At 55.0% G+C, this 25,654-nt stretch overlaps 1 protein-coding gene across 1 annotated transcript in view; it reads right to left on the bottom strand.

Annotated features, from left to right (window-relative positions):
* The window catches only part of ARNT2 (aryl hydrocarbon receptor nuclear translocator 2), a 123,217-nt gene that overhangs the window by 77,649 nt on the left and 19,914 nt on the right, over positions 1 to 25,654 (bottom strand). The window lies entirely within an intron of this gene.

Raw genomic sequence — 25,654 nt, 5'->3', positions numbered from 1 at the left:
TAATCCCGTGCGCACGCCTCCAGCACCACCCCTCCATCCCCTCGGCCCCAGACCACCACCAGCTCCTCCCCGACGTCAGCAAATGCATCGCCATCCACACGAAGTCAAGCTCAGAAGGCTCAGACGCCCTGTGGGAGTCCTTCCCTCCGTCACCCCCCGCACGCCCACCGGTCTGTCCATCTCCTCCGCCTGCCTGCCATCCCTCAACGGACACTCACGGGCTCCCAGCCTCCAGCCTCCTCCAGGACGCCTCGCACACGGCCACCAGCTGTGTCCACAGCACGCACCTGACTGCCCACCTACGGGAGCTCCTCACAGGGTGCTTTGGAACTCAGCCCTGTCCCGCCTGGGCCTTGGCCCCACAGCCTGCCCTCTGGCAGCCTACAGAAGTCTCCACCTACAACACAAAACAGCCACCGCTTCATCACGCGTGTGACCCAGGCACTCAGCCTTGCTGGCCCATGGTGGCTTTGTTTGTTTTTTCTTTTTCTGCAAAATGGAGGCATCAGATCTCGTGCTCAGGACTGCGGTGATGGTGTGTGATCTGCACACACGAGGAATGCGGTTAGTGTGAGGTTCCTGGCAGACTCAAACAAATGATCAAGGGCGCCTGGGTGGCTCAGTTGGTTAAGCGACTGCCTTTGGCTCAGGTCATGATCCTGGAGTCCCGGGATCGAGTCCCACATCGGGCTCCCTGCTCAGCAGGGAGTCTGCTTCTCCCTCTGACCCTCTTCCCTCTCGTGCTCTCTATCTCATTCTCTCTCTCTCAAATAAATAAAATCTTAAAAAAAAAAACAAAAACAAAAACCAAAAAAACAAATGATCACATCACACTCCTTGAAAACCTTCCATGCTCCCCACTACGGATTCTCAATAAACTCCAAGTCCTTCCGCCCACCGTGAAGGGCCCCCCGCCCCCCCGCCCAGATCTGGCCTCTGGGGCTGCACCTGCTGCACCTTGCCTGCCCCTCCCCCCCCCCCCCCCCCCCGCTCCAATCCCGCCCGGCTCAGCCAGCTCGCTGTCCCTACCCGCCCCCTTGTACTGCTCTGCCTCCTGAGGCTCTGGGCCTTCCCAGTAGCTCCCCCTTCCCTTCGCCCACCTCCTGCTTATTGTCCCAACTTACCCCTGTATTTATTAAATGCACAGTTAATCAGGCAGAGGACATGAGAGTCTAGCGGGTGAACAGACAGCAAAACCCAAAGAACAGAATGGGGGGGAGGGGGAGGGAAGCGGGGACGCTGTCAGGTGGGGGTAAATGCTCTAAACAAAAATACCGCAGAGCAGGAATAAAAACACGACTGGAGACCCACCCCTCTGCAACAAATCACTCAATGGGTTCCCATCACTTGAAATCACAAGGGCCTTGAGGAAGACCCCCCCGAGGCCAGGGTCTCACTGCGCCAGGGGGGAGAAGGCGTGCAGGGCGGGGGGGCGGTGCCTGGGGGGCTCTCTCCCTGGGCTGGAGCCGGTGCCTCACGGGCTGTCCCCCACTGGCACCCACAGCAGTAGCGGGCGCATGGCCACGCCCACGGCAGCCCGAACGTCTTCAGGCAGGACGCGCCCCCCAGACTTGAGCCCCGCGGAGAGGCCCACGCCCTGTCTGCCAAGGGCTGCCCGAGCGGGTGCCCCAGGCGGCGGCTGCCCCAGGGCTGACACCTGTCTGTCCACTTGCAGACAGCTGCTCCTTGCGGCTGTTTCCAGGGGAAACTGTCACTCGCTGTATCATCAACCAAATGGCAAGTGGTTTCAGCTGTGAAGCAGGCCAGCCTGAGAGTCTGTCAAATTCCAAAGTGTGCTCTGAAAATAAACCACGGCTGCGTAACACATGAGCCATGGAATATGAGGAAATGAGAAAACACATTTCCATGATCTGGAATGGACCCCGAGAGACGATGGCTGCCACGTTTGTTTCTCTGTGTGCTTCTCCAGTTTCCTCGGGCACAGGGAGCCCCCTTTCCGGGCTCCTTGGGGGAAAGCATGCTTAGCTTTATACAGCGGATGTGTTCCTGAAAGGTGGTCCTTGAAACTGGGTTTTTGACAAATGTGAAAGCAGCAGAGACGTACAGAGGCAAGTGGCCGCCCCCCAACACTGGGCAGTGAGTCCCGGGAAAGGGGACCGGGGACCACGCTCCGTCCCACCAGCAACGGGGCATCGGGCTTACTTGCAACAGGGCTCCCCTGCAGGGAAGGGGACACGGAGACGTGGCTGCTACGTGCTTTGCTTCCAGTCTTCTCTTCTGGCCCACAGAACCCTCAGGTCTGCTTAGAACCATGGGGCTGGATTCCCAGGGCTGCTCCCAGTGGGTCCCTCAAAGCACAATCAGTCCAACTCCTTCCAGAGTCCAGCCTCATCCCCGGGGTCAGAGGACTCACTCTGCAATGCTGTCCCGGGGCGGCCCCGCCACCAATCAATCCCAGCCTGCTCCCCTCGGCGGGTGCTGAACCCCCAGCCACGCGGCCACCTCTCATCTCCGTACTCTTCATGCATGATCCCTGCTCCCCTCCTCCCCTCGGGGGTGCTCTCTGGAATGCCCATTCTGCAACAGACAGACTCCTACACGCTTGACTTCTTTCAGAGGTTCCCTGAACCCCAAGTTAGACCAGCCCAACCGACTGCTTCCCCAGCAGCAGGCCTTGCAGAGAGGAGGCGTACCCTCCCACAGCCCAGATGCCACGTGGTCAGAGGTGGGCCTGCCTCTTCCCCTGGCCCCAGAGCCCTTCCACACGGCCCTCCTGTCTATAACCCGCAGCTCCCTCCAGACTCGTGAGTCTGCCTGGCGCACCTGCTACATCTCGGTCTTCCCACCGGTCCACTCCTCGTCCGCGTCAGACTCCAGCTTGTTACACGTCTTTCTCTTCACCTCCAGGCCTGCCGGTCATCGGACTTGGTCCCAGCACCCACATGGAGGACTCCCCAGCATTCCCACTCAGTGCTTGCCCTAACCCCCGTGGGCAGCCACCTCTCCCACCACGACGTTCTGGAACATGAGGCATTTGAAATTTTACATTTGAACACGCTGGTAGTCCCCCCACTCTAGTCCCCCGTGTCACCAAGAGTCCAGCATCTGAGCCCTCAACACCCGCGGGCTTCCTTCCGTATGTAAGTGATGAGCTTCCCTCTGGGCGTGGACCCGTGGATCTGCTCTCAGAGCGAGCAGGGCCCACGGGGAACCATGGCCAGCTGTGGCGCAGAGGCCCAGCCATCTTCCCACACAACCAGCAGCTGTGGGAGAGATGTTTCTCTGGACTTGATGCACGGAGGAGAACCATTTGTGAGTGAATGGCAGAGCCCCAGCCTGAAGTACCCTATTCCAGAATGAAGAGGCAGCCAGGGTCAGAGGTGCAGTCCCTATGTGAGTGGGTTATGGGGGGGTAAGCAGGCTGCTCCATGTTCTCACAAGTGGAAGTCAGGACCAGACATGCCTGCTCTGAGGGTTATGTGGACAGCTGAAGACTTACATGCAGAAGCTCAATCAACCCCCTTCAAGAATGAGAATATAAGCAGTTGGCGGCTGGCTCCAGGCAGCAACTCCGTGAGCCCCAAGATGACAACAGGGCCCTGGACTGGAGCGCCACAGGTCGGGGGGGGCTCCCCTACAATCAGCCCGGCCCTGGCCTCCAGGCTTCTCTGAGTGAAGAGGGCATTCTGGAAGGTTCTAGAATACTGCACAAAACCCTGTCTCCAGCTTAAAGATTGAAGAACTACTTAATGTCCCCTTAAAGTGCTTTTATTCTAAAACTAAAGTGGGTTTTTGGAAAAATCAAATACACGCACACATACACACATGCACAGTAAAAACCCCAGACAATCTTCCTGTCTGGAGAAAAACACTATTAACATTTGGGCATATTTCCTGAAAATCTTTTTCTGCGCATGCCTATTCTTTCATCAACTGAGGTGCCGTGGTATTTTCCCACCTTCTGTCACAACATAAACTCACAAGAATGTAACCATGAACATTATTTGAAAGGCTCTAAAACATCATTTTGCATAGATGATTTACCACTGGACACGAAGTTATTCCCAGGCTTTCCACATGGCAAATGATGCCGTGGTCAGTAACTGGGTGGGAAAAAAAAAAAAATATATATATATATCCACACCATCTTAGGACAGATTCCCAAAAATGGAATTACATGCGGACAGGCTATCAACACCAATGCCTGGTCTACTCTGAGCCTTGCGTGAACCTGTGGTGAGTTCTGGACCCCACTCCGTGTTTCCAGTCCATGACACAGGGAGAATTATGACACATTCCAGGGATTTCAAAGACAATTTTTCTAAGTCGAAAGCATAAAATGCCCTAGAACAGGAGTTGGCAAACTGTGACATCTGACCCCAACCTGGCTCACTCTCCCTGTTATTTAAATATTTATTGGAACCCGGCCACAGACATTTACTGATTTATTTATTGTCTCCGGCTACTTTCCTATTACAATGGTCGGGCTGAGTAGTTACGAAAGAAACTATAGGACTCAGAAAGCCAAACATCTCGACTACCTGGCCCTTGACAAAAAACATTTGCTGACTGCTAGTTTGGAAGAATGCTCACAGATTCCAACGACAGAGCACCTTTCTCTGTGGGCAAAGGGCCCTTCCGTCAGTTTTCAGTAAGCTGATTTTTAAGCATTTTTAAGCATTATTTAAAAAAAGAAGAATCAGAAGTTTGTCTTGGACAAGATCACAAAAGAAGGCTTTGTGCTTCATAAAACAGCTCCCCAGGCTACAGGAGAAGTACAAATATAAATTAGAATTATTTCATCAAAAGAATCCTTAAGAAAACTGGAAACATCTCATCTGGTCTAAAAAGAAAAAATAGCAAAACAGCAAGGGAGGGAAACACGGGAAAATTCTTATCAACAAAAGCGACCGCCCGGTGACGGACACTATTGGATGTTGTTCCAAAGACTCGGGGCCCCGAGCCTGGAAGGGACGTCGGTTGCTGTTCCAGGGACAATGTGTTCTTGTCCTCCAAGGCTGGCCCCAGCCACCTGCACGCAGGAACAAACACGCCCCCAGCACAGGAATCCAAGCGGCGCCTACAGCGCCTGCTCCCAAGTGACCTGCAGAGCCTCCTGCTCCGGAGGCCCCTGCCTTTCCCGTGGGCTCCATTCCCTCTGGCAGGTGTCTGGGCACGACCAAGGGCACACATGCCAGTTCTCAAGTTGTGCTCAAACTATTTCCTTCTCGCAGAAGAAGAAGGGGCTCGGGCTGGGCAGCAGAGTTGTCCGAGACCTCCCCCATCGCGATGCTCGCCTGCTGTTCCTTTATGACCAACGCCAGGAAAGCATTTGCCCTCTTCCTACGTGAGCCCACCTCCCTGGCCACAGTGATGGTTGAGCGCTGGGCACCTGACACAAGCTGGGCCAATCATAGTACCTCATTCCTCCTCTGTCCATAGTGATTGGTTCCCAAGTTAGGCCATGATCCGGCCAGGCCAATCAGAGTCCTCCACAGGCAAAATGCGACCATTCCCACCTCTCCTCTTGCTTTTTCTTTAGGATGTGAGCATAGTTTTTTCAGTGGCAATGACTCCAGCTTCGTGGAGAACTGGATCTAAGACAATAGAACTGACTCTACGAAAGCAGTGAAGGCATCAGTTGGTGAAAGAGTACCATCGTGGTGTTCAAATCTCTGCTGCCAATAACCCCCCCCTTTTCATACCTAAAATATTCAATTTTAGTTTCTGTCACTTACAACCAAACAGCCCAGATGAATGCAACCATCTCTGGCCTTTGACAGAAGAGGAAGGACAAGGAATTTAACTTGATGCATTTTACTAGGGGCCAGGTATCACGAAACATTTTCTGTGTATAGTTTTGTGTGATGGGGGTTGGGGGGATGGGGTAACGGGTGATGGGCACTGGGGAGGGCACGGGATGGAATGAGCTCTGGGTGTTATACACGACAGATGAATCACTGACCTCTACCTCTGAAACCAATAATACACTCTATGTCAATTAACTGAATTTAAATTAAAAAAAAGTCTTGAGTACAACATTCAAAAAAAAAATTTTTTTTTCGTGTGATTCACATCACAACCTGGAAAGTAGGTTACAGGGATGCGCCAACATGGAGTAGGGAGAAGGGCTCTGCATGTGGCCGGCCCCAGAGCGGGGAAGGCAGTTGTCGGCAAGTGGGTGATGGAATATTTCTCCGCTCTGGGGCTGGCCACGCGCAGTGCCCTCTCCACTGCGTGGATGGTGGCCACCCTCTGCCTGCTTCAGCCTCGCACACCTAGACTGGGAAAATCCGAGGGTGGCTTTCTTCGCTGGTAATTCTTGTGTGTGTGCGTTTATTGCTTTTTCAGTTTTTTCTCCAGTTTTTGTAGACACCTTTAGATTCCGCGAGCCTGTCTCAGGCATCCCCAGGAGATTCCCAGGCGTGGGTCTGCGTCCGCGTGTGGGTAGATTTAGGGGAGCGGCAGCACCCCTCCGGGCAGGCATGGTCTGGGGTCATCCTGGCTTTGCCTGTGGCCCAGCATAGTTACCAGGAGAGTCCTTTCTCACTCTCCCAGAGTGCTCGGGTTCGGATGACAGATGGTATACATATGGTTCCTCTTTACAAGGTGCCTGCAGAGTGAGGCATGGATCCCGCCCCCAGAAGGTTGAGGAACTCAGCTGATTCCCACCTGTCACTCAGGCTCCGCTGCTCCTAGACAGGTGCACCCCTTGTCGTTAGGGGCAGGGGGCAGTTCTCTAAAAGCCCCTCGGAAGAAATGGTGTGCCAGCGACACAGTCCCTGGCTCTGCCCGACAAGGGCACAAAGCGCCCGAGCGCACCGCAGTGCAGGAAGCGGGGAGTCAGCGCTCAGAGTCAGGAAGCCCCAGGCTAAGGAAACCCTCACCCGCCCTGGCCTCACCCGCCCGGGGCGACCTGCGCCAGGAGCACCCAGGACTCAGACGCGGGAGCACAACTGGTCGCTCGCACTTGGGGATGAACCCGAAGGTGAGACCAAATGGAACATACTGGAGAGGGCCTTCCTTCCGCTTCCCTCTTCAAATTCTTGCTCTGGAAAGAAAGCCTTTCTGCCTCACGCTTCCCTCATCAAGGATACAGCCCTTGTCATCCTGGCGACGCTGCTCTGCTCGTCCAAATCCACACCCGATCATCTCACGGGGAGGACAGGCTGTGAGCAGGTGAACCAAGAGCCCTGTCTATTGCTCTGGGAGCCCTGCGGCCCTAAACAGAGTGGTACTCGGCCTCGTCTCTACTGCCAGGTAGCAGATTCCCACAAACCCAGATGCCTAGAACAACGGCTGCCTCTTAGCACACCGTTCTTTGGGTCCAAGTCCCAGGTGGGCTTCACTGGGTTCTCCACTCAGGGTCCCTCGAGGCCCAAACCAAGCTGGTGGCCGGGCTGGGCTCGTCTCTGGAACTTCTGGGGAGGAACCTGGCCCCAGGCCCATCCAAGCGCCTCGCAGTGGGTGGGCCTCAGGGCCCCCCAGACCACTGCTCCCAGCCCCCTCCATTGTCAAAGCCAGCGATGGTACGTGGGGTCCTCCCTGGGCTAGGAATCTCTGTCTTTCCTTCTGTCACCAACTAGATAAAACTCTCTGCTTTTTATAATGGCTTCCCAGATGGGGTCAGACCTACTTGGATGATCTCCATTTTCTAAGGTCAACTGACTTGGGACTTTAATTACTTCAGTAAAATCCCTCCCCGGCAGAGCCTATACGCACGTTTGACTGAAAGCCCAGGAGCGGGACCCCTGCGGAGCCCATGAAGATACTGCCTGTCATGACCCCCAACAGGGGGTACCTGGGACACAGGGAGGGGCTCAGCCCATGGCCGGCCGGGTTCAAGGAGTTCGCAATCCCGGGAGACCGGCGGGGATGCCCCCGTGTCCGTGACTTTGGCTCCTTGGCGGGGTAAGTGAGCGGCAGGCTGTGCGTGTGTCCCACTGGCCAACACACAGTCCTTTATCCACGAGGGACACTGGCACTAGAGTCTGGTAGGGGTTTTGTAAGGACACATGGTTTGGGGAAAGCTTCCTTTCCCAGCTCGCCTTGGAGGCTGCACCACACGCCACCTTCCCAGACCATACTCTGGCGGGCTTCTCCCACATCACACAGGATGCTCACCACCCTGGGAGGGGAATATACCACACAGAGCAAGAGATTCTTCTTTCCAGAACAACATTGTCCCAAGAGGATACGTGGAAGCTTCTGGGGGAGGGGGTGGGCCTGAGAATGGGGCCGAGACCCGTCCTGCTGGAGCTCGGTGGGAGAGGAGCTGGTGACCACGGCTGGGTTGGCAGAAGCCCACAGGGAGCCAGGCCTCAGGCTGCCCTGCTGTCACCCACCCAGAGGCAGGGGAGCCAGGCGCTCCAGATGTTTCGGAAATGTGCTTCTGAGAGACCCGTCAGTCCCTGCATTCTGTTGGCAGTAAATCTGTGGCGTGTGCTTCGCAAAGGCCATGCCATACAGAAAAGCAAAACTTCTAACCGCCTCAGGACTGTCTGGGGAAATGCATGTGATTTGTGTTTTAAAATATAAGGCCATCAATAATTTAGATTTTAGAAGCAAACACTTGGAAACACCAGCATTAATATTTAATGCCACCCATCCCCGAGAGAGGGGAAGAGAGATGACCAGCCTCGGGGACGGAGTCCGGGCTGGAAGCCATGACCGCAGGCGACAGCAATCCCAGTCAGCCCCTGGCCAGCCTGGAGAGGGAAATGTTTCCAGGGAGCAGGGACGGGCCTGCAGGCAACCATCCCTCCTCGGGTTAGAACTCCAGCCTCCGGCCGTGGAACGGCACAAGACAAAGGCACCCGAGATTAGGGCTGGCGACAGGGACTGAGCACGGCTCCCAGCAGGCCCCAAGGACACTCACGAGGAGCCCTGCTGCCCAGCAGTCTGACTGCTGTGTCAGTCCTTCCCCGTCCCCACCCTGCCGTCTGGGGACGGCGCTGAGGAGACACTGGCCAGGCAAGGGGTGGGCAGCAGCGCAGGTCTGCACCGAGCATCGCGGAGACGACCGTGTCCCGCAGTCAGAGGCCAGGATGAGGCCTGGAGCACATCCACGCCGAGAAGCAGAGCTCCACGGTGGCTGACCGGCTGCAGCCCCTCCGCCACCGGCGACCGGGCTCGCAGGGCCCTCTGGAAAGCCCACAGCTTGCGGACTTTCTCCAGGGTGCACATTCCAGCGGGACGACCACGGGAGCAGCACCCGGGGCTCTGCTCTGAGTTACAAACTCGCCACCACCCCCCATCCCCCAGCACGGGCCCCTGAGTCCTCCCCTCCCCTCTGTCACCCCCGTCCCCCACCCCTCAGCCAGGGCCTCTTCTGCTATTTAATCTGCAGGCCAAAGTACAAATGCTTCATCTTGTTTAGAATATGCTGGGGTGTGCTTGAAAGAAATACATTCCTCTCTGGGTATCATGCTACAAAAATGCCAGAAACGCAGGCCTGGGGCTTTCATTTTACCGGTAAATGATTAACCCCCCTCCCTCCCTGGCTGCAGAAAGGCTGCCTGGCGCGTGGAAGGAGCCCAGGCTGACGTGTCCAGAAGGCGGTTTCAGGCCAAGTCTGGCCTCCCCTGCAAACTGCTAATGAAATGATCAAAAAATACAAAAATAGCAACAAAAATCTGCATCCATGCCGGAAAACAGTGCCAAGGGCCCTGAAGAGGTCTGAAGCATGGAGGAATTTTTGCAAGGAACAGTGCAGGTAGGTGGATGGGGTGAATATGAGCAGCCCTGTGGTTCAACAAATATAAAGGAAGGGGCTGCCTGGGAATAAATATAAGGACCCCCCAGCAGAAGCCTGCAAGCCTGCAAGCAGGAAAGAGACCAGGGAGTCTGAAAGCGGAGGAAAAGGGTCCCAGGTCTGGAGAGAGAGGCCAGGGACAGAGCTCTTGTGTCACCTTGACTTCCAGCAGCCAACCTGCCCCGTGAAAAGGAGGCCCTGCTTCTCAGGGCCGGTGTTCCAGTGAGAGGAGCGGCCGAGCCCCTGCCCACCCCGGCCGCCCACCACAGCCTGCCGCAGCCTCCTATCTGCCCCCGCCCCGACAACTGGGCCCCAGTCTAGAAAAGTGAAGTTTCCAAGAAATACACACTCACCAAAAACCATTTCAACTCTTAACACGCGTTAGGGAGGCACAGAGGACAAGTAAGAAGGTGAGGAAGGGGTCAGATCAGCTGAACGCATGAGAAGATTCAGCATCTAACAGGGAAGCCATCTGAGAAACGAAGAAATTACAACAAATCCCTCCCCTGCCCAAGAAACACCTTCCAGCGAAGCACGCAATACTGAAGTACCCAATCTCCGTGGTGCGGAGATCTTCCATGAATAAAAAGAAGATGACCTGAGATCAGGAAAGGTTGCTTTTAGGTGAAAAACATGATTTCCGACTCAAAACCCGAATGAGGGCAGGCAACAGTGATGCCGCTGGAGGGGACCGCAGGCTGCAGCCCAGGCAGATGGGGCCCAGACTGAGCCAGCTGAGCGCAGGACGGAGGACTAGCACCCCCGGGAGCCAAGGCTGCGAGAACCAGGGTGCGAGGTGCACGTGGGGAACGCCCCCCCCCGGGGCCAGCACCAGGCTACTGATCAGCTCACGCCTGTGGGGAAACCACCCGAGGGCAAGGAGAGCATCAGCGGAAACATGGGAAGGAAGAGCACCGCATGGAAACTCTGGACACGAAAACTGCAACGTCTCAGATGGAAAATACACAAGATGGGGAAAAGGCCACATGAGCTATTTCAGAAGGAAAGATTAGTAAACTTGAACACAGAGAAAAAAGAACTATTTAAAATGAAATACACAGAGATAAAAAGGGATTTAAAGAAATAACGAGATCATCCGTGAGCTGCAGGACAACGCGCTCAATCTCATACACTTGTAATTGGAGCCCCAGAAACAGTAGGGAAAGATGAGAACAGGAGAAACATCTGAAGAACGAAAAAATGATATTTCTTATAAATATGATGAAAACCATAAGCCCAAAGATTAAAGAAGCTAAATGAATACCAAGTACAATAAACATAAGGAAACCATATTCAGACGGACCATAATCCAATTGTTCAACACCAGTGACAAAGAGAAAAACCTTAAAACCAGCCAGATAAAGAGAGGTATTTTGTACCGAGGCGGGGAGACAAGGATGCCCCTGAGTTTCTCACCCGAGTCCACACCAGTGAGAAGACAGGGTTCAGGACAGCAGAGAAAACCACAGACCCACATCCCTCACGGGCCAACTACAAGAATCCGTACGCAAAACGTTAGCAAGTCAAACCCACCAACATATAAAAAATGGAGTACATCATTATCCAAGTGCAGTTTATCTCAGGAATGAAAGACTGGCTCACTCTAAAAAATGAAAACAATGTAATTCACATTACGTTCAATGTAATGAACAAACTAAAAGGGAAAAACCACACTGTCATCACGACAGATGCCACCAAAGTATCTGACAAAATCCGACACCCATTCCTCATAAAACACTCAGGAAACTTGGAACAGAAGGGAACTTACTCAAGCTGATAAAAGACAACCATGGAAAACTCAAGCTGGCTCAGTATTGAATGAGGAAAGACAGAATTCTCTGTGCAACTGGGAAAAAGACAAAGATGCCCACTCTCACCCATTCCTTTCTGCATCATATTCTACGTATGAAAAAGGTCCGAGATAGTGCAATCAGGCAAGAAGAAGAATTCTATTTCTGTGTTCTATCACTGAGCAATTAGAAACTGAAATAAAAAAAAACAACCCATCTACATTGGCATAAAAAGTACAAAATACTTAGAGATAAATCCGTGCAAGGGCCATACACGGACAATAACAAAATAATGCTCAAAGAAATGAAAGGAAAACCACATAAATGGAGGGATGCACTGTGTTCATGGGTCTCAAGACTTGATAGGTCAGTTCTCGCCAAACTGATCCGTAGATTTGATGCACCCCAGTCAAGCTCCCGTCAGGCTTCTCTGTAGGGTCAGGCAAGCCGATTGTGTAATTCATGCGAAGAACCTGGAGGAACCAAAATACCTCTGGAAAAGAACGATGTAGGGAGATGAACGCAGCCTGATTTCATGACAAAGCGGCAGGAAATCAAGGCAGCACAGAACTGGCGTATGACCAGTGAGGTCGAAGGGCCAGCACAGAGTCTAGAAACAGACCTCCCCCTCCCACACACACACAGAGAACTGATTTTTGACAAAGGAGCAGGGGCACCTCACTGGAAGAAGGACAGTCTTTTCAACAAAGGTGCTGGAACAACCACAGATCCATAAGCCAAAAATAAGTAAATAAGTAAGTAAGTAAGTAAGTAAAGGTTCGTCATGAGGGATTAAATAAGAAATATGTGTGAAGTTACGTCACATAGCACTTCATGTAGGATGTAAACACTCATTTCCCTTCTTCTTAGATTCCAAAAACCAAACAAAACTATCTCCTCCCCTGCACCAGAAAAGTCTTTGTGCATAAAAATGCAAATCAGATCATGTCAGCATCCTTTCAGGGACTGCTCCTTGTGCTCTTGGTAAACTCTAGGCACACTGTTGTCCCCCGCGGATGTCACCGGCTGGCCTCCCCCTCATCACACGCCACGGTCCCGGTCACCTCCCCAGACTCAACGATACCTTCCTGCCACAGGGCCTTTCCACATGTCATCCCTGCGGCTGGGAAAGTGCCCAGGCCCTACCCACGGCTGACCTCCATCCACACCCTCCGATTCTGGTTTGAGCATCATCTCGGACAGCCTTCGCCCTGCTCCCCCACCACGTCCAACATGGGAATGAGGGTCCCTGCTACTATGTTCACAGCCTCCTTTGGAACAACACATCACCACTTTTGTTCTGTATTCGCTGTATGACCGTCTGTTTGTTCTCCCCCAGCCACACGGATAGCTCCTTCGTGGACGGTGACCGTGTTTGCCTGGTCTACTCATGCACTTTCAGGTTCTGGCCCGTGCTGAGGAGGTAACAGCGGGATCACATGGAGACATGCACTCTCCCTGCCATAAGGTGGTTTCCCCTTCGTCCATGAAGACTCACTGGTCAAGCCAAGAGGAGCTGAGCTGGTGGTCGGGAAAGAAGGGCCCGTAGGGGTCCTGCCTCAGCTGCTCTTGTGGGCAAGCCCGGGGTCACCATCTCCGCCCATGGCTGGCTCCCAGCCGTCCAGGCCTGTCACAGACACTGCTGGTGCCCCTGGCAGATCCCCAGGCCCCTCGCACCAAGTTGACTGGCAGACCCCCGCCCCAGCTGCTGACGGTGCTTCAGCCAATGGCTCACACCGCATCTTCTCAGGGGCTTGTCCTTGGGGCCGCTTGGAAGCCATGGGCGTGAGGATGCCTGGGAGTTTCACACACCCTCCCGCTCTGTGACGAAGGACAGCCCACTCTCTTGCCTCCCGTGGAATAGTCCCTAGTGCGACGTAGCCTCCCTGCAGCATCAGGCTGAGGCTAGAGCTTTCCTGAACCGCATCTTGGCCCGGCTCCTTCCCTGACCTCCATGGTTTTTTCCCGACTGCCCCCGCGAGGGTGCTCCCCACGCAGGCTTAGTGTCTAGAGACTCGCCCCAGACGAAGGCTGCCGGCCACAACAAAAGGAAGGCAACCGGCTCCGATTGAGCTCTCGGCACGCTGTCTTAGGCACCATCCTCATGCCAACCCTGAGCAGGAAACGGGGCCCCCGAGATCAGGTGGTCTGGGGTAAAACCAGGCCCCGTGGCAGATCTAACTCCAAAGCCCACGCACTCTTAACTTGCCCCTGGCCACGGCCGAGTCTGCACGTTTGCACACTGGGTGGTGTGTGGACATTCCCAGTCCCATCCCGTAGTGTCAGCTGGGCTGTTGGGCACAGAGATGGGGTGACCAAGGGGGACTTCACACGGAGCACAGGCATGTCATTCCGAAGCAGAATGACAGCAGGGCTGTCTCCTGACGGCCACAGCTCTGCAGCTGTGCACACCCCAGAGGGGCCGGGTGGGCACTTCCAGGTGCATTCTGTAGGAAGCGCGGGACCCCCAGAAGAGCTGACCCATGCGAGGTCTGAGGTCCCCACGACGTGGAGCTCTCAGTCTAGGTCCTCAGAATGTGTGCATTCAACCCAAGGTTAAAGAATGACATTGTAAACAGCTCGTTTGAGACTCATTTCTGTCATCAACAGAAAGGGGGAAACTGAAAGCCACCCGTCGGATCGCTGCCTGAGTAAACGTCTGGCAGGCAAGGCTTTGCGTTGGTGTGTAAGAAAAGAATCTATAAAAATAAAGGGAAAACGGAATGCAGATGTTTTCCTCAATTAGCTTCTACTGAGGAAGCAATAAACAGGAAAGATCACTGCTATACGTGCATTTTTATTTCACCGCTGGGTGTGAGTCATGACATTTCAGAGAGAAATAGGTCTCTTTTTTTAGTGAGGCTGAAGGAAACTATTTTAATTTTCTTGATCCTGCTGGAGTTTCTGCAATCCAGTTATTTTTAACCAAAGCATTACAAAATACAGTCATCACGTGAGAATATTGCTAAAACCTGCATCCTACCAGGAAGAAGCAATGATTCCATTTGTCTTTTCATTCGTCCTAAAGTAACTCAAAATAATTGTATCTGCCTAAAAACAATCCTACCGGTAGGTTATTTTTGTTATCGTCTCTTTTTATAGACGGAGAAAAAAGTCTTTGTCTATTTACTTCTCCAGCATCAGAGTTAGGACAAAAGATACTCCATTAAGAACTCAAGGCTTCCAAGGAGGGTTTAAAAGCTAATGGTGCTCATTTTTCAACTGTGTTGCTGACTGATGACATTGTTACATTTTGTTTCTTTTTTATTTTGACCTTGCTGAAATTTGTCCTGCTCTAAAACAGATCGGGCTGTACTCTTTTATTTTGTGGGGTTTTTTTTGGTTGGGGGTACAGTAGTTCACAACCTTTGGCTGACACTGAAATCCTCAGGGCTGTTTTTAAAGTACAGACGCCTGGACTTCACCACAACAGGGTCGAATTCAGAGAAACAGTCCGGAGCCCTGGCATCAAAGTTCTAACACAGCCAATAAAATCCTGATGTGTGCCAAGATTGAGAACCAGTGTTTTAGGGGCTGGGGATTTTAAACACTTACTTATTACAAAGCTGCTGTTTTTCAAGCACTACTTGGATGTTGCTCATTTCAAGAAGAGCCATGATAGAGTTGAGAACACGGGGCACAGATCTTGAGGAGGTGATTCTTAGCACTGCAAAGGAACGCACCAACAGTTCATGGATGTGGTGAAATCTCCGGGTGAACTTAAAGCCAGATGGCGAGTCCCCAAGCCGAAGGCACATGCATGGATAAGGGGATGGCAAATACCAATACTGACCCATTTGGGAGCACTTAACCTAGTCCCCCCCTTAACCAGGACACCCTCCCGGTTCTCGGGAGCCGCCAGAAGGTGCTTCTCCGCCTGGATGCTGGAGAGCCCCGCGCCCCCGCCTCCACGCGGCTTCCTGATGGATCAGTTACACAGCTCGGGAGGAAGGGCTCCCCGACTTACCCACGGTGAGCACCAGACTCACAGTAGTGGCTATGTCCCTGCCTCCCCTCGAGCCCCACTCTGAAGGAGGCTGCGTGCCCCTCTGGGACTTCTGGCACTGAGCTGTGCCCCGTGACCCACAGAAAATCCGGTCATTTGGTCCCACTAGTACGTCAAGCCTTGCGGAGCCCGGCACACTCCAGCGTTAGACCCCAGGCCCTGACGAGCTGTTGCTCTGGTCTACCCATGCTAAGTCCTCAGATGTGGGAGACAAGGACAGCAAGAGAAAGGGGTTTGGGCCCGGTGGTGGGACAGGGTGCCATGCCCTAGCGTCACGGTCCGGCTACAAAGGAAGCCTCGGGAAATGAGGCACAGGGCCCAGCACCAGCCAGAACGACACGTGCTACTAAGCCCTCCATCCAGAAACTGACTCTGTACCGCGGAGACTGGCAGAGCTGGACTGGAGCAGGCCAGGCCCCTGTCTGGGGGCCAAACTTCCCCTCGCCCGTCAGCTGTCCACTGCGTGCCCCTGCCACCCCACCTCGGGCATCCCAGCACCACCCCCTCCCTCTCTGGCTCGCCCCTGACCCCTGCCTCTGGGCCTGCCCTCAGCCAACGGTGGCAACCTTCCACTGTTCTCTGCCGAAATGGCCTTGGCCCTGGCTCTGGACTGTGTCTGGCTCCGCTTCTGTCCACAAAGACAGTGCCAAGTGGCAGGTCTGGCCTGAGGCAGGACCCAGGCATCAGGCAGTGAACTGAGTCAGAAGGAAAGCAGGCGAGGGGCTGGAGCAAGCGTGAGAAGCGGGGCGAACCCAGGAGAAGAGCACTTCTCAGAAATTAAATGCCCCCGCCAGAGCTGGATGGGGGACCGACTTCCTGGTCCCACCAGATCCAAGAGGCACAGAGAAGCAAGGGAAAGAGTGTGCTCCTCACCTCCGACCCTGGGCAGGCCTAACCCCCCTGCCCACAGAGGACGAGCATCAGCAGGTGCAGCTGGGGTGGGGGGTGGAGGTGAGGAAGCAGGGGGCAGGGGAGCTGACACAGCGCGCCAACCGTGATGCTCAGCCCTGAATGAGCACCGTGTGAGGGTGGGGAGGAGCCTGGGGGACCCACCCCCTGGGCTGTGACCCTGGTGGCCCGCAGTTACACGGAACAGACAGCACCGGGCAACCCTGCTTCCCAGCCGGGCACACACAGCGCATCCTGCAGTGCAGCCACGTCCGTCCGCGAACACGGGCTGATGGGCCCACAGGAACCCACCAGTGAATGCAAATGCATCCACGGAAGGGGTGGGTTTTGTGGCCCGACTCAACACTGTAAGTTGGGGCCACGGAGGAGGGGCCTCCGACTCTCGCCACAGTTAAACGCATTTCTGGCAGAAGAGATGCGTCAGAGACAACACGGGGCCACGAGAAAGGGTCACCAAGGACCCTCGATAATCAGCTTTCTTAACGTTATCTGGGTAGAGAAAGAGCTACAGGGGGTGGACCAGCTTCCCTGCTGGTTGTGCTGCCCGAGAACCCCCCTCCCCACCCTCCCCCGCATCGGACAGTGCGCCCCAAAATGCATGTCTCTCTAGAACCTGCGGATATGGCCTCACTTGGAAATAGGGTCTTTGTAGACCTAAATAGATTAAAATGACTCGGACTGGATTAAGGATGGGCCCTGAAGACAGGAGGACAATCTGGATCCAGAGACACGGGGAGAACGCTGTGTGTGGCCGAGGCAGAGATGGGAGGGATGCGGCCGGAGCAGGGAGCCTCAGGATGCCGGCCACCCCCGGACGCCAGGAGACAGGCACGGAACAGACGCCCCGCAGAGCCTACAAAGTGAACCAAGCCTGCTGACATCCTGATGTCAGACTTCTGACCTCTGGAACCGTGAGAGAGTCGATTCCTGTGGTTTTCAGCTGCCCCGTGTGTGCTGAGGGCAGAACCCTACAGCACCCCAGCCTCCGTGCACCGTCTCCCCTGCACACCATCAGCACCCTCACCACCTTGGCTCGCCCAGCCGGCCCGGCCCCCCCACAACACATTCTGCACTTCGCAGCTCAGTCATGGGACTCCTCTGGCGCTCACTGCCGTAGGAACGAGCATCCATTCTCCCCACCCTCCACCATGTCCCACTGGCCACCTTCAGCTCCTCACACACTCTCAGGGGCCCCGTCCCACCTGCCGGACAAGCCCAGTCCCATATTACTTGTTCTCAATGCCCTATGGCCTTTTCCTGCCTAACACATGTCATGATGTGTGACGTATGTTCTATGTGATTATTTCTTCGGTGTGTGTCTTCATTGGCAAACCATCAACTCCCCAACAGCGGACTGTACCACCCAGAGCTCTACATCCCCAACACTCAGCACAGCACCCCCACAAAGTGAGTGAGTACTCAGTACACATGTGCCGGACGGACGGATGCATGAACGCATGCACTCACGAGAAAGGGAAAGAGAGTCAGCACATCGGCACGCCCCTCCGCTCCTCCTGAACGTGTGATGTTTTCCAGCGCGGGCTGCAAGGGGGAATGCCGTGCCGTGATCACTGTGCAGAGCTAAGAAAGCTCAAAGTCTACCCAACTTCCCTTGGCAACAGTGCCAAGATCCTCAGACACATTTTAGAGGGGTAAGAACACAGAGCAGAGCAAGACAGAAGCTTTGGAAGCCCACCAGTGTTTAAATAGGATTCTCAATCACTAGAAAGTGAAAGAAAGCTCTACAATCCCCAAACACCCTCATTAACACCATCCCATGGGTCATTCATGCACGCTTCAGGGCAGTCCTGCAGGGCATGCAGCGCCGCCTGCACTTACAGGTGAGGAAACTGAGGCCCGGGGGAGGTCAAGGCACTCACCCAAAGTCAAGGGCCATGAACTGTAACTGGCACCAGGTCCCTCTGCCTCCAAGTGCAGGGACCCTTCCACCACCCCCAGCTGCCTCCCCAAGCCCCCAAGCCCACCCTGGCCTCACCCGAGTCCCCCTGGAGAGCACACGCACGGACTCTGCTCCCACTCGTTTATCTGCTGGGACACCAGGTGATCCTGAACCCAGCAGCCTGAGTTGGAAATCCATCTAGATTCATGAAATATCTTCCCACATAAAATATGAGAGCAAAAGACAAACAGTCCGGCAGCTTCAGCTATGTACGAACTGAAGCAAAACAAGGCAGGTTATATAAATATTTAGCCACGAGAAAGAACTGAACTGGCGCCCAAGCAACATCGGGGATAAGTGATCTAAGCAGGCTGCAGTTTCTAGTGGGAAAGTCACCGTGACGATATGAAAAATCACTAGCCTGTGACTCTCAGGCCTCACCCTCATGTGCGTTCACCGAGCACCTCGGGCAACACAACTCCAAACGCTTTTTCCCGCGGCCCAAGTGTTTGCTCCACCATTGGGCAATTTCCAAGGGGCCAAAATCAAATAAACATGCTTTTCTTGCCACTAAAACACTTTATTTCTATTTCAAACAACAGAAACTCAATAACACCGTTAATAGCTGACTCAGATAAAATCAGGATTTTTTTTTTTTTTTTGCTCCATTTATGTGTGTTGCCTAATAAGGCAAGAAATGGACTGCCGAGCGTGTTTTGGATTTCAGACTCTGGCATCGGTCCAAGGACAAAGCCCGGGTGTTGCAAAGAAAATAAGCTATCTATTTGCAAGTATGGTTTTCATGAAGTTACCTTCATGACTGACAGTTGGAAAGAGACGGTCTTTTTTCCAGAACTGACACCGCAGGGGTGGGCTTCACAGTTCACACAACCCTTAAGGGACCAGTGATCTGCCTGCCATTCTTCCCCCGAAGGACTCAACAGCGCGGCCGAGGTCGACCTGGTTTGGTCCTCACCGTCTTCTGCGAAGTGTCCCGAACGGGCTGAGACCTTTCCCAGGCATGCGTGTCCCAGGCCGTGCCTGCCGGGCTCCGTGGCATCATCAGCATGGGCTCAATTCTGCTCTAGCCTGGGTCCTCCAGCCCTCGGGGCCTTGTTCTCCCGCTCTGCGCTGGAGGATGCCAGCTGCCAGCCCTGCAAACCTCCTCCCGATCTCGGGGGCGAGTCTGTGATGTGTGGACTTGCAGAGCAAGGTCCTGGGGCTGGTGTGGGCTGTTCTCGGGCCCCGCGACGGGGGCAAGGAGAGGACAGCAAGCTCCAGAGAGCGCTCGTCCTCCGACGGCTCTCCCCAGATGCCTGGCCCTGCCCAAGACCTCCAGCCAGCGCCTGGCAGGCAGTTGAAGGCTGGCCCCGCCCCAGCTGCTGCCAGCCCCCAGCACACCTTGCTGAACTCTTTAGTGCAAGCTTCTCAAACATTTATGTGCATATAAATCCCTTGGGGGGGTTTCATTAAGATGTCGGTGCTGAGTCAGGCCCCCTGGGATGGGGCCTGTGGTTCTGCATTTCCACGAAGCTCCCAGAGCTGCAGGTGTTGCTGGCCCACAGAGCACCCCTACTAGATCTTACCAGGCTTTACATTCCAAGGGCAAATACACATTTGCCTTGAGGTTCACAGCTAATACGACATTTCACAAAGCCTTACAGTCCCACTTTTCTGAGGAAGAAAGTTACAGTCAAAGATGAAAGTTACAGTCAGAGATGAAAGTTACAGTCAGAGATGACAAGGGCAAACAGAAGTGGACTCAGTCCAGGTGACGTGGGGTCGAGTCCCAGGACAGGGGCCCCAGACCGGCGGTTCTCAAACTTCAAGCGTGCATCAGCACGATGTGGAGGTGAGTCAAAATACAGATTACTGGGCCCTCCAAGCTCCTGATCCAGTAGATCGGGTTCCCACCAAGAATGCGCATCCCGGACGGGGTCACAGGTGATGCTCAAGCAGCAAGACCAGAGATCACACTCTGAGAACCACTGCACGAGATCACGCAGGACCCCAGAGGCCCCTGGGGCGAGGGACCCCAGTGTGGGCTCTGACACCATTCACCACCCGTATGCCCTGAACCCCATGACTGCTGCTGGCCTGGCCCCTGTGTCAGGGGCCCCAAAACCCTGGGCTGAGCCACTTTGACTGGACTGGCTGGCCAGGCCGCGCTGAGGCTACTGAGGCTTCTTTGTATCCAGACACCCCCAAAGACACAAAAGCTTTGTCTTCACCGACAATGAGCTCCACTTTGTAGCACCTGTTTGGCCTTAGCCGTGTGGCCCTGGGCACCTGTTGGGGAGCCCGAGCTTCATGCTCCTCTCCTGTGATCTGGGGTCAACAGCCCCCCGCGCAGAGCTGTGATGAGGCCACGCGAGCAACGGTTCTCAGCCCAACCCTGTGCATCAGGGCCACCTGGGGAGCTTTTCCAGAGTAACTGTGGCCAGCATCGTCCCCAGAGCCTGGGAGGGTACCTGTCACTTCTCCCCGTGTGACGCTAACGCTCAGCGAGGGCTGAGAGCCACTAAAGTGGTTCAAAGAAAAAAAGGTGGTATAAAAACATAAGAGCGTTCATTACAGTTGTTAATATTTCACTGTTAGGATGAATGAGAAATAAAAGCGAAATGCACCCAGAGTCCCGCAGGTGTCTCCTCTCCCAGACAAGCAGGGAGACTGGAGCGATGACCAGCTTGAGTGCCTCACAGAAATAATGATGACAGGTCAATGAGCAGAGCCGCCTGAACGGGGGTCCCCGGCGGCCCGCTCTCATGAGCTGCTATCTGGGCCCAGACCAGGGCCCGGCCAAGTCCTGTGACCCAAGGCTGAAACCATCTCTGGACTCCGGGAGATGGGGAGCTTAATCACAGCTGATTGGGACTTGTGACTCATGCATGAGGGGCTTTCCGGCCGGAGCCCTCAGGGACCCACATGGCTCGGGCTCTCCTCAGATTATCACAAAGAATCTGCGCTGGAACAGCTTGTGGGGGGTGGTCCGTTCATTCAGCAGCAGCTGGGAACTCCTGTCTGGGATGGGGAAGGACAGGCTGCATCCCACAAGACCTTTCCTTGGCTGTGCAAACAGGTATTTGTTGAATGGATACATAAATGGTTAAATGAATTAGCAACTGGATAAAGAAAGGGAGGACGGGAGGAAAGGAGGGGAGAAGTGGGGGGCAGAAGAGGGGCAGGGGAGGGGGAGGGGGAGTATGGAAGGAGGGGGGAATTCACCCTGCTTTGGCTCACAGGCCTCCCCAGCACCACACAGTGCTAACTATTGCCAAGTTTTTCCCTATATTGAACCAAAATGCTGACCCAGTTCTCTGAACAAAGGAAGACTGGAGCGCAGAGGTGCGGTGCGGGGGGTAATGGGCCAAACAAACCTGGCTCCTTACAGTCCACGGGTTTCCCTTTTCCACACCTGAGGCCCAGCTGGGGAGCGGGGCACTTCCTACACAGGGCAGCACCCCCGGTCCCGGATAGGAGGTCTCCAGTTTCTGCTCCCCGGGATCAAGGTCTGCCGGAGTTCAGCGGCCTCAGGGGGGTGAGGGGGGAGCTTGGGGAAGGCCACAGACACAGAGACCTCGCTCCCTCTGGGCTCCTCGGGTAGCTCGCTGTGCTGCTTGCCATCCGAACCCCACCCCTCGGGGCGGGATCACCTCAAAAGCTCTGGGCCCCTCCTCAGCTCCCCTCCTTCCCCACAGTATGTGGGCTGGGGCCCGGGTCACTCAGACATGCACAAGAAATATTTCTGCAGCAAACCAGCCCCTGAACTTTTACCTGATCCCTCCCATCTTCCACACCTGACATGAGCACCGCCTCCAACTCAGGAGCCTGTAACCCAAATATCCCGAGCATTCCCCGGAAGATGAGAATGTGCTCCGCATCCCGTAGAAAGCTCCATCCTTCCTCGTATCACCTCTAACACCATGGAGGCCAGCTTTCCCAGCCGGGCAGTAAGCCTTCCTCCCATCAGTGAGGGCCCCGATTTCCCATGGGGAGTCACCTCCCCCTAACCTTTAGGCCCACGCGCCTGGGGCAGAGACCTGGCCTCACACCCTAGCTGAGACTCCCTCGGCACAGTAACTGGGCAGGGCAGGGTGGGTGGCCCACGCGGAGCCCAGGGAGCCGGTCCTGGGATATTTGCAGAGAAGGCAGTCTGTTTCTGCCGGTGTTGCTGAGCTGGTAGTGGAAGCTCAGAGCTGCTAATAAACACCTCTGCTGAATGAGGAGGGCCTGCCGGAGAATCCGCCCAGCCCAGGCCATCCCCCTTCTGGGTATAGCGTCTTCCCCAAAGGAACTGCAATCAGGATCTCAAAGAGGTGTCTGCATCCCATGTTCGCAACCGCCAAAATACACAAACAAGCCCGATGCCCCCTGACAGATAGATGGACACAGAAAACGTGGTACACACGTACAATGGAATATCATTCAGCCTTAAGAAAAAAAAAAAAAGGAAATCTTATCCTTTGCAACAGCATGGATGAACCTGGAGGCCGCTATGCTAAGTGACATGAGTCTGTCTCCAAAAAAGCACTGCATGATTCCCGTTCTGGAGAAATCTAAAGTAGTCAGTTCAGAAGCGGAGAACAGAAGGACGGTTTCCAGAGGCTGGGGGTCGGAGAACTGGGGAGGTGGTGCTTACTGGGTACAAAGTTTCAGTCATGCCAGGTGGATACGTTCTAGAGTCTGCGGGGCAACACTGTGTCTGTGGTTAACAAGGCAGAAATGCGTGCTTTAAAACATGGTAATGAGGATAGAGCTCATATCCAGTGTTCTTACCACAAAAACAGAGGAAGAATGAAAAGAAGGAAGGAAAGAAAAAAGCCACAAAAAAACCACAAGGAAATTTCTGGCGGTGCTGGATACGCTCAGCACCTTGACGGTGGTGACCGTATCGTGGATGCACGCATACGTCCACACTCATCGAAATGTACGCACTGAGTATGTGCAATGTTTTGTACATCAGCATGCCTAACACAACAAAGCTAGGAGATGGGGAGAAGAAGTCCAGCCAATTCTTGTTATCTACCGTAGTTAGGTTTTATCGCCACGGCAATCACCAAGTTCGCAAACACTGAGCGGCTGCTCCAGGGAAGATGGGCTCCTGCCAGCCTCCGGACACAGCCTGGTTGGCACCCCGTGGATACAGAACCGAGTCTTAGGTGTGTTTCTGCATAAAGACACCTTACTGAATGCTGTTCTCCATTACCCCCAAACAGCCAGCCACCAGCACCGTGCCTCAAGTCTGAGAAGCTGCTTGGACACACGACCGCCCCCCCCCTGCCCCCCATGGTGCAGCCTGCACTCAACCACCAGCACTCGAGGGTCATTTTAAACTGCAAGATCACCATCAAAAAGCACAAAAATGCAAACAAAAAGGCACGAAATACACTAGAAGAAGAGTGCTTATTTCCAGCGAAAAAGGGCTGGAACAGGGCAGAGCATCATCTCATTTGACCTTGGCTAGAAACGTGTGCACCCGTGACTCCAGTCTTCACCCCCCAACCCCCACCCGTGCACAAGTGCAAGTGCCCGCGAACGCTCCCTGCATACTGGTTTTGGGGTTACAAACAAATTTTGCTAAGAAGCAAATTTGCAAGTACAAAGCCCCGGATAATGAGGAATGACTGTTACCAGTGTTTGATCGGTGTCTGTGCCTGAAGCCGGAAAGCCCTTCCAGGGACGTGAGCCGAAGTTCCTTTACCACTCAAGCCAGCTGGGGTTGGTTTTCTGTCACTTGAACCCAAGCTGGCTGCTCAGCTACTTTTCTGTAGGCGTAGAGGTCTCTGCGGGCGCCTGGGTGGCCCCTTCGGTGGAGCATCTGCCTTCAGCTCAGGTCATGGTCTCAGGGGTCCTGGATCAAGCCCCACATCAGGCTCCGTGCTCGGTGGGCAGCCTGCTTCTCCCTCTCCACCTCTCATCTCTGGGAGGAAGGCACCACCGCCTGGCGACCAGCCCCTAGGACCCTCTAGAATCCTGCGTCCTCAACGTTCCGATCATGCCTACGAAGGGAGAGTCCCGTTGTCCCCAGGCACTGGGGGACAGAGCCTCCAGGTTTACGAGCAGAGTTACTCAGCTTGAGATGCGGGTCCCTTTCAGCTCCTGCCGAGATAAGCCCTTGAGAGACATGGGGCTCTCATGAGCCACGACGAGAGCACCTCAGCCATGCCCACCTCAGCCCACCGCCCATCCGAGTCCTGGGGAAGGGACATGCTTGCTCCTGAGTGTCCGGGGCCGATGCTGCCCGTCTCCCCACGGGCCCTGCCAGCCAGCGAGCAGGTCCACGGGGTGGGATGCCACGGGGCCCGCGGCCCGGGGCATAGCTCTTCATCCTCCAGCTTCTCCTCCAGCTCCCCCCATTTCTTGAATCAGTGCATTCACTTCTACACGGGGGCCATGGGCAAGAGTGGAGAATGCGAGCTGGGAATTTCCTGGGCGGGGTGGAGGGCGGAGGGTCAGAAAGGGAGACCCAGAGCAGGGCCTCGGGCTGCCTGCCTCGGTGCTACCAGCACCGTTGCCGTGGGCGAGGGCTCCACCCGCCCCGCCCGCACGAACCCCGGCAGACGGAGCCTGGCCCACGCCTCTGCAACGGGGACAGGTAACTCCACTGGTACCTCAGCTGCAGACCCTGCGACTCTGTGTAAGCACCCTACCCCGGGGGCCCTGCCGGCGCGGGAATGGGTGGGCCCACAGCCATCACGGGGTGACTTGTCCCCTCCTGCCGAGCCCACTCAACGCCCCGCAAGCCGGCACAGGCCACCTGCAGGTCCCACGGACAAGGCCCGGCCCCCTGCCCCACACCCTCCCACCCTGACCCCCACCGGGCGGCGGGGGGCATGGCCCTGCCTGCCAGGCCTGCAATGAAGAGACAGGAGGTTGAGACTCCAGGCCAATGACCAGAGGCATCATGTCACCCCCGAGGTTCGTTATTCTGAGTTTCAGTACAGTACATGTGGGCTGATCACAGAGCCCAGCCCCCGCCCCATCCTGAGTGCCCACGAAACCCGAGGCCCGTCCAAGCCGCAGCTCCCCGCTGCACTGAGCTCTTCCAAGCTCCCCCCACTGGGTCTACGAGCTTAGGCTGTATGTGCTGGGAGTCACCTCACACCTCTGCAGCCCTGGCAGAACCGGTCCTCTCTTCCTCCCTGAGCACAGGAACCTCTCCCCAGCCTGCCCTGCTCCTTGTTAGAGGAGCTCAAGCAGAAGGAAGCTCAGAGGGCTTGCTGGTCACCGTCCACCAGGTCTTCTGTCTTCTCGGGGGAATGCCTCCACTACACGAGCTCTGGCGGCCGGGGCCACCGTCCAGGGCCCACCCCGAGGACACTCTGTCCAAATGG

This window comes from Eumetopias jubatus, unplaced genomic scaffold (genome assembly GCF_037043125.1).
Source record: "Eumetopias jubatus isolate StellerSeaLion01/CBP00866 unplaced genomic scaffold, mEumJub1_p1.0 scaffold_7, whole genome shotgun sequence".
Lineage (NCBI taxonomy): Eukaryota > Metazoa > Chordata > Mammalia > Carnivora > Otariidae > Eumetopias > Eumetopias jubatus.
This window is presented reverse-complemented; position numbering and strand designations above follow the sequence as displayed.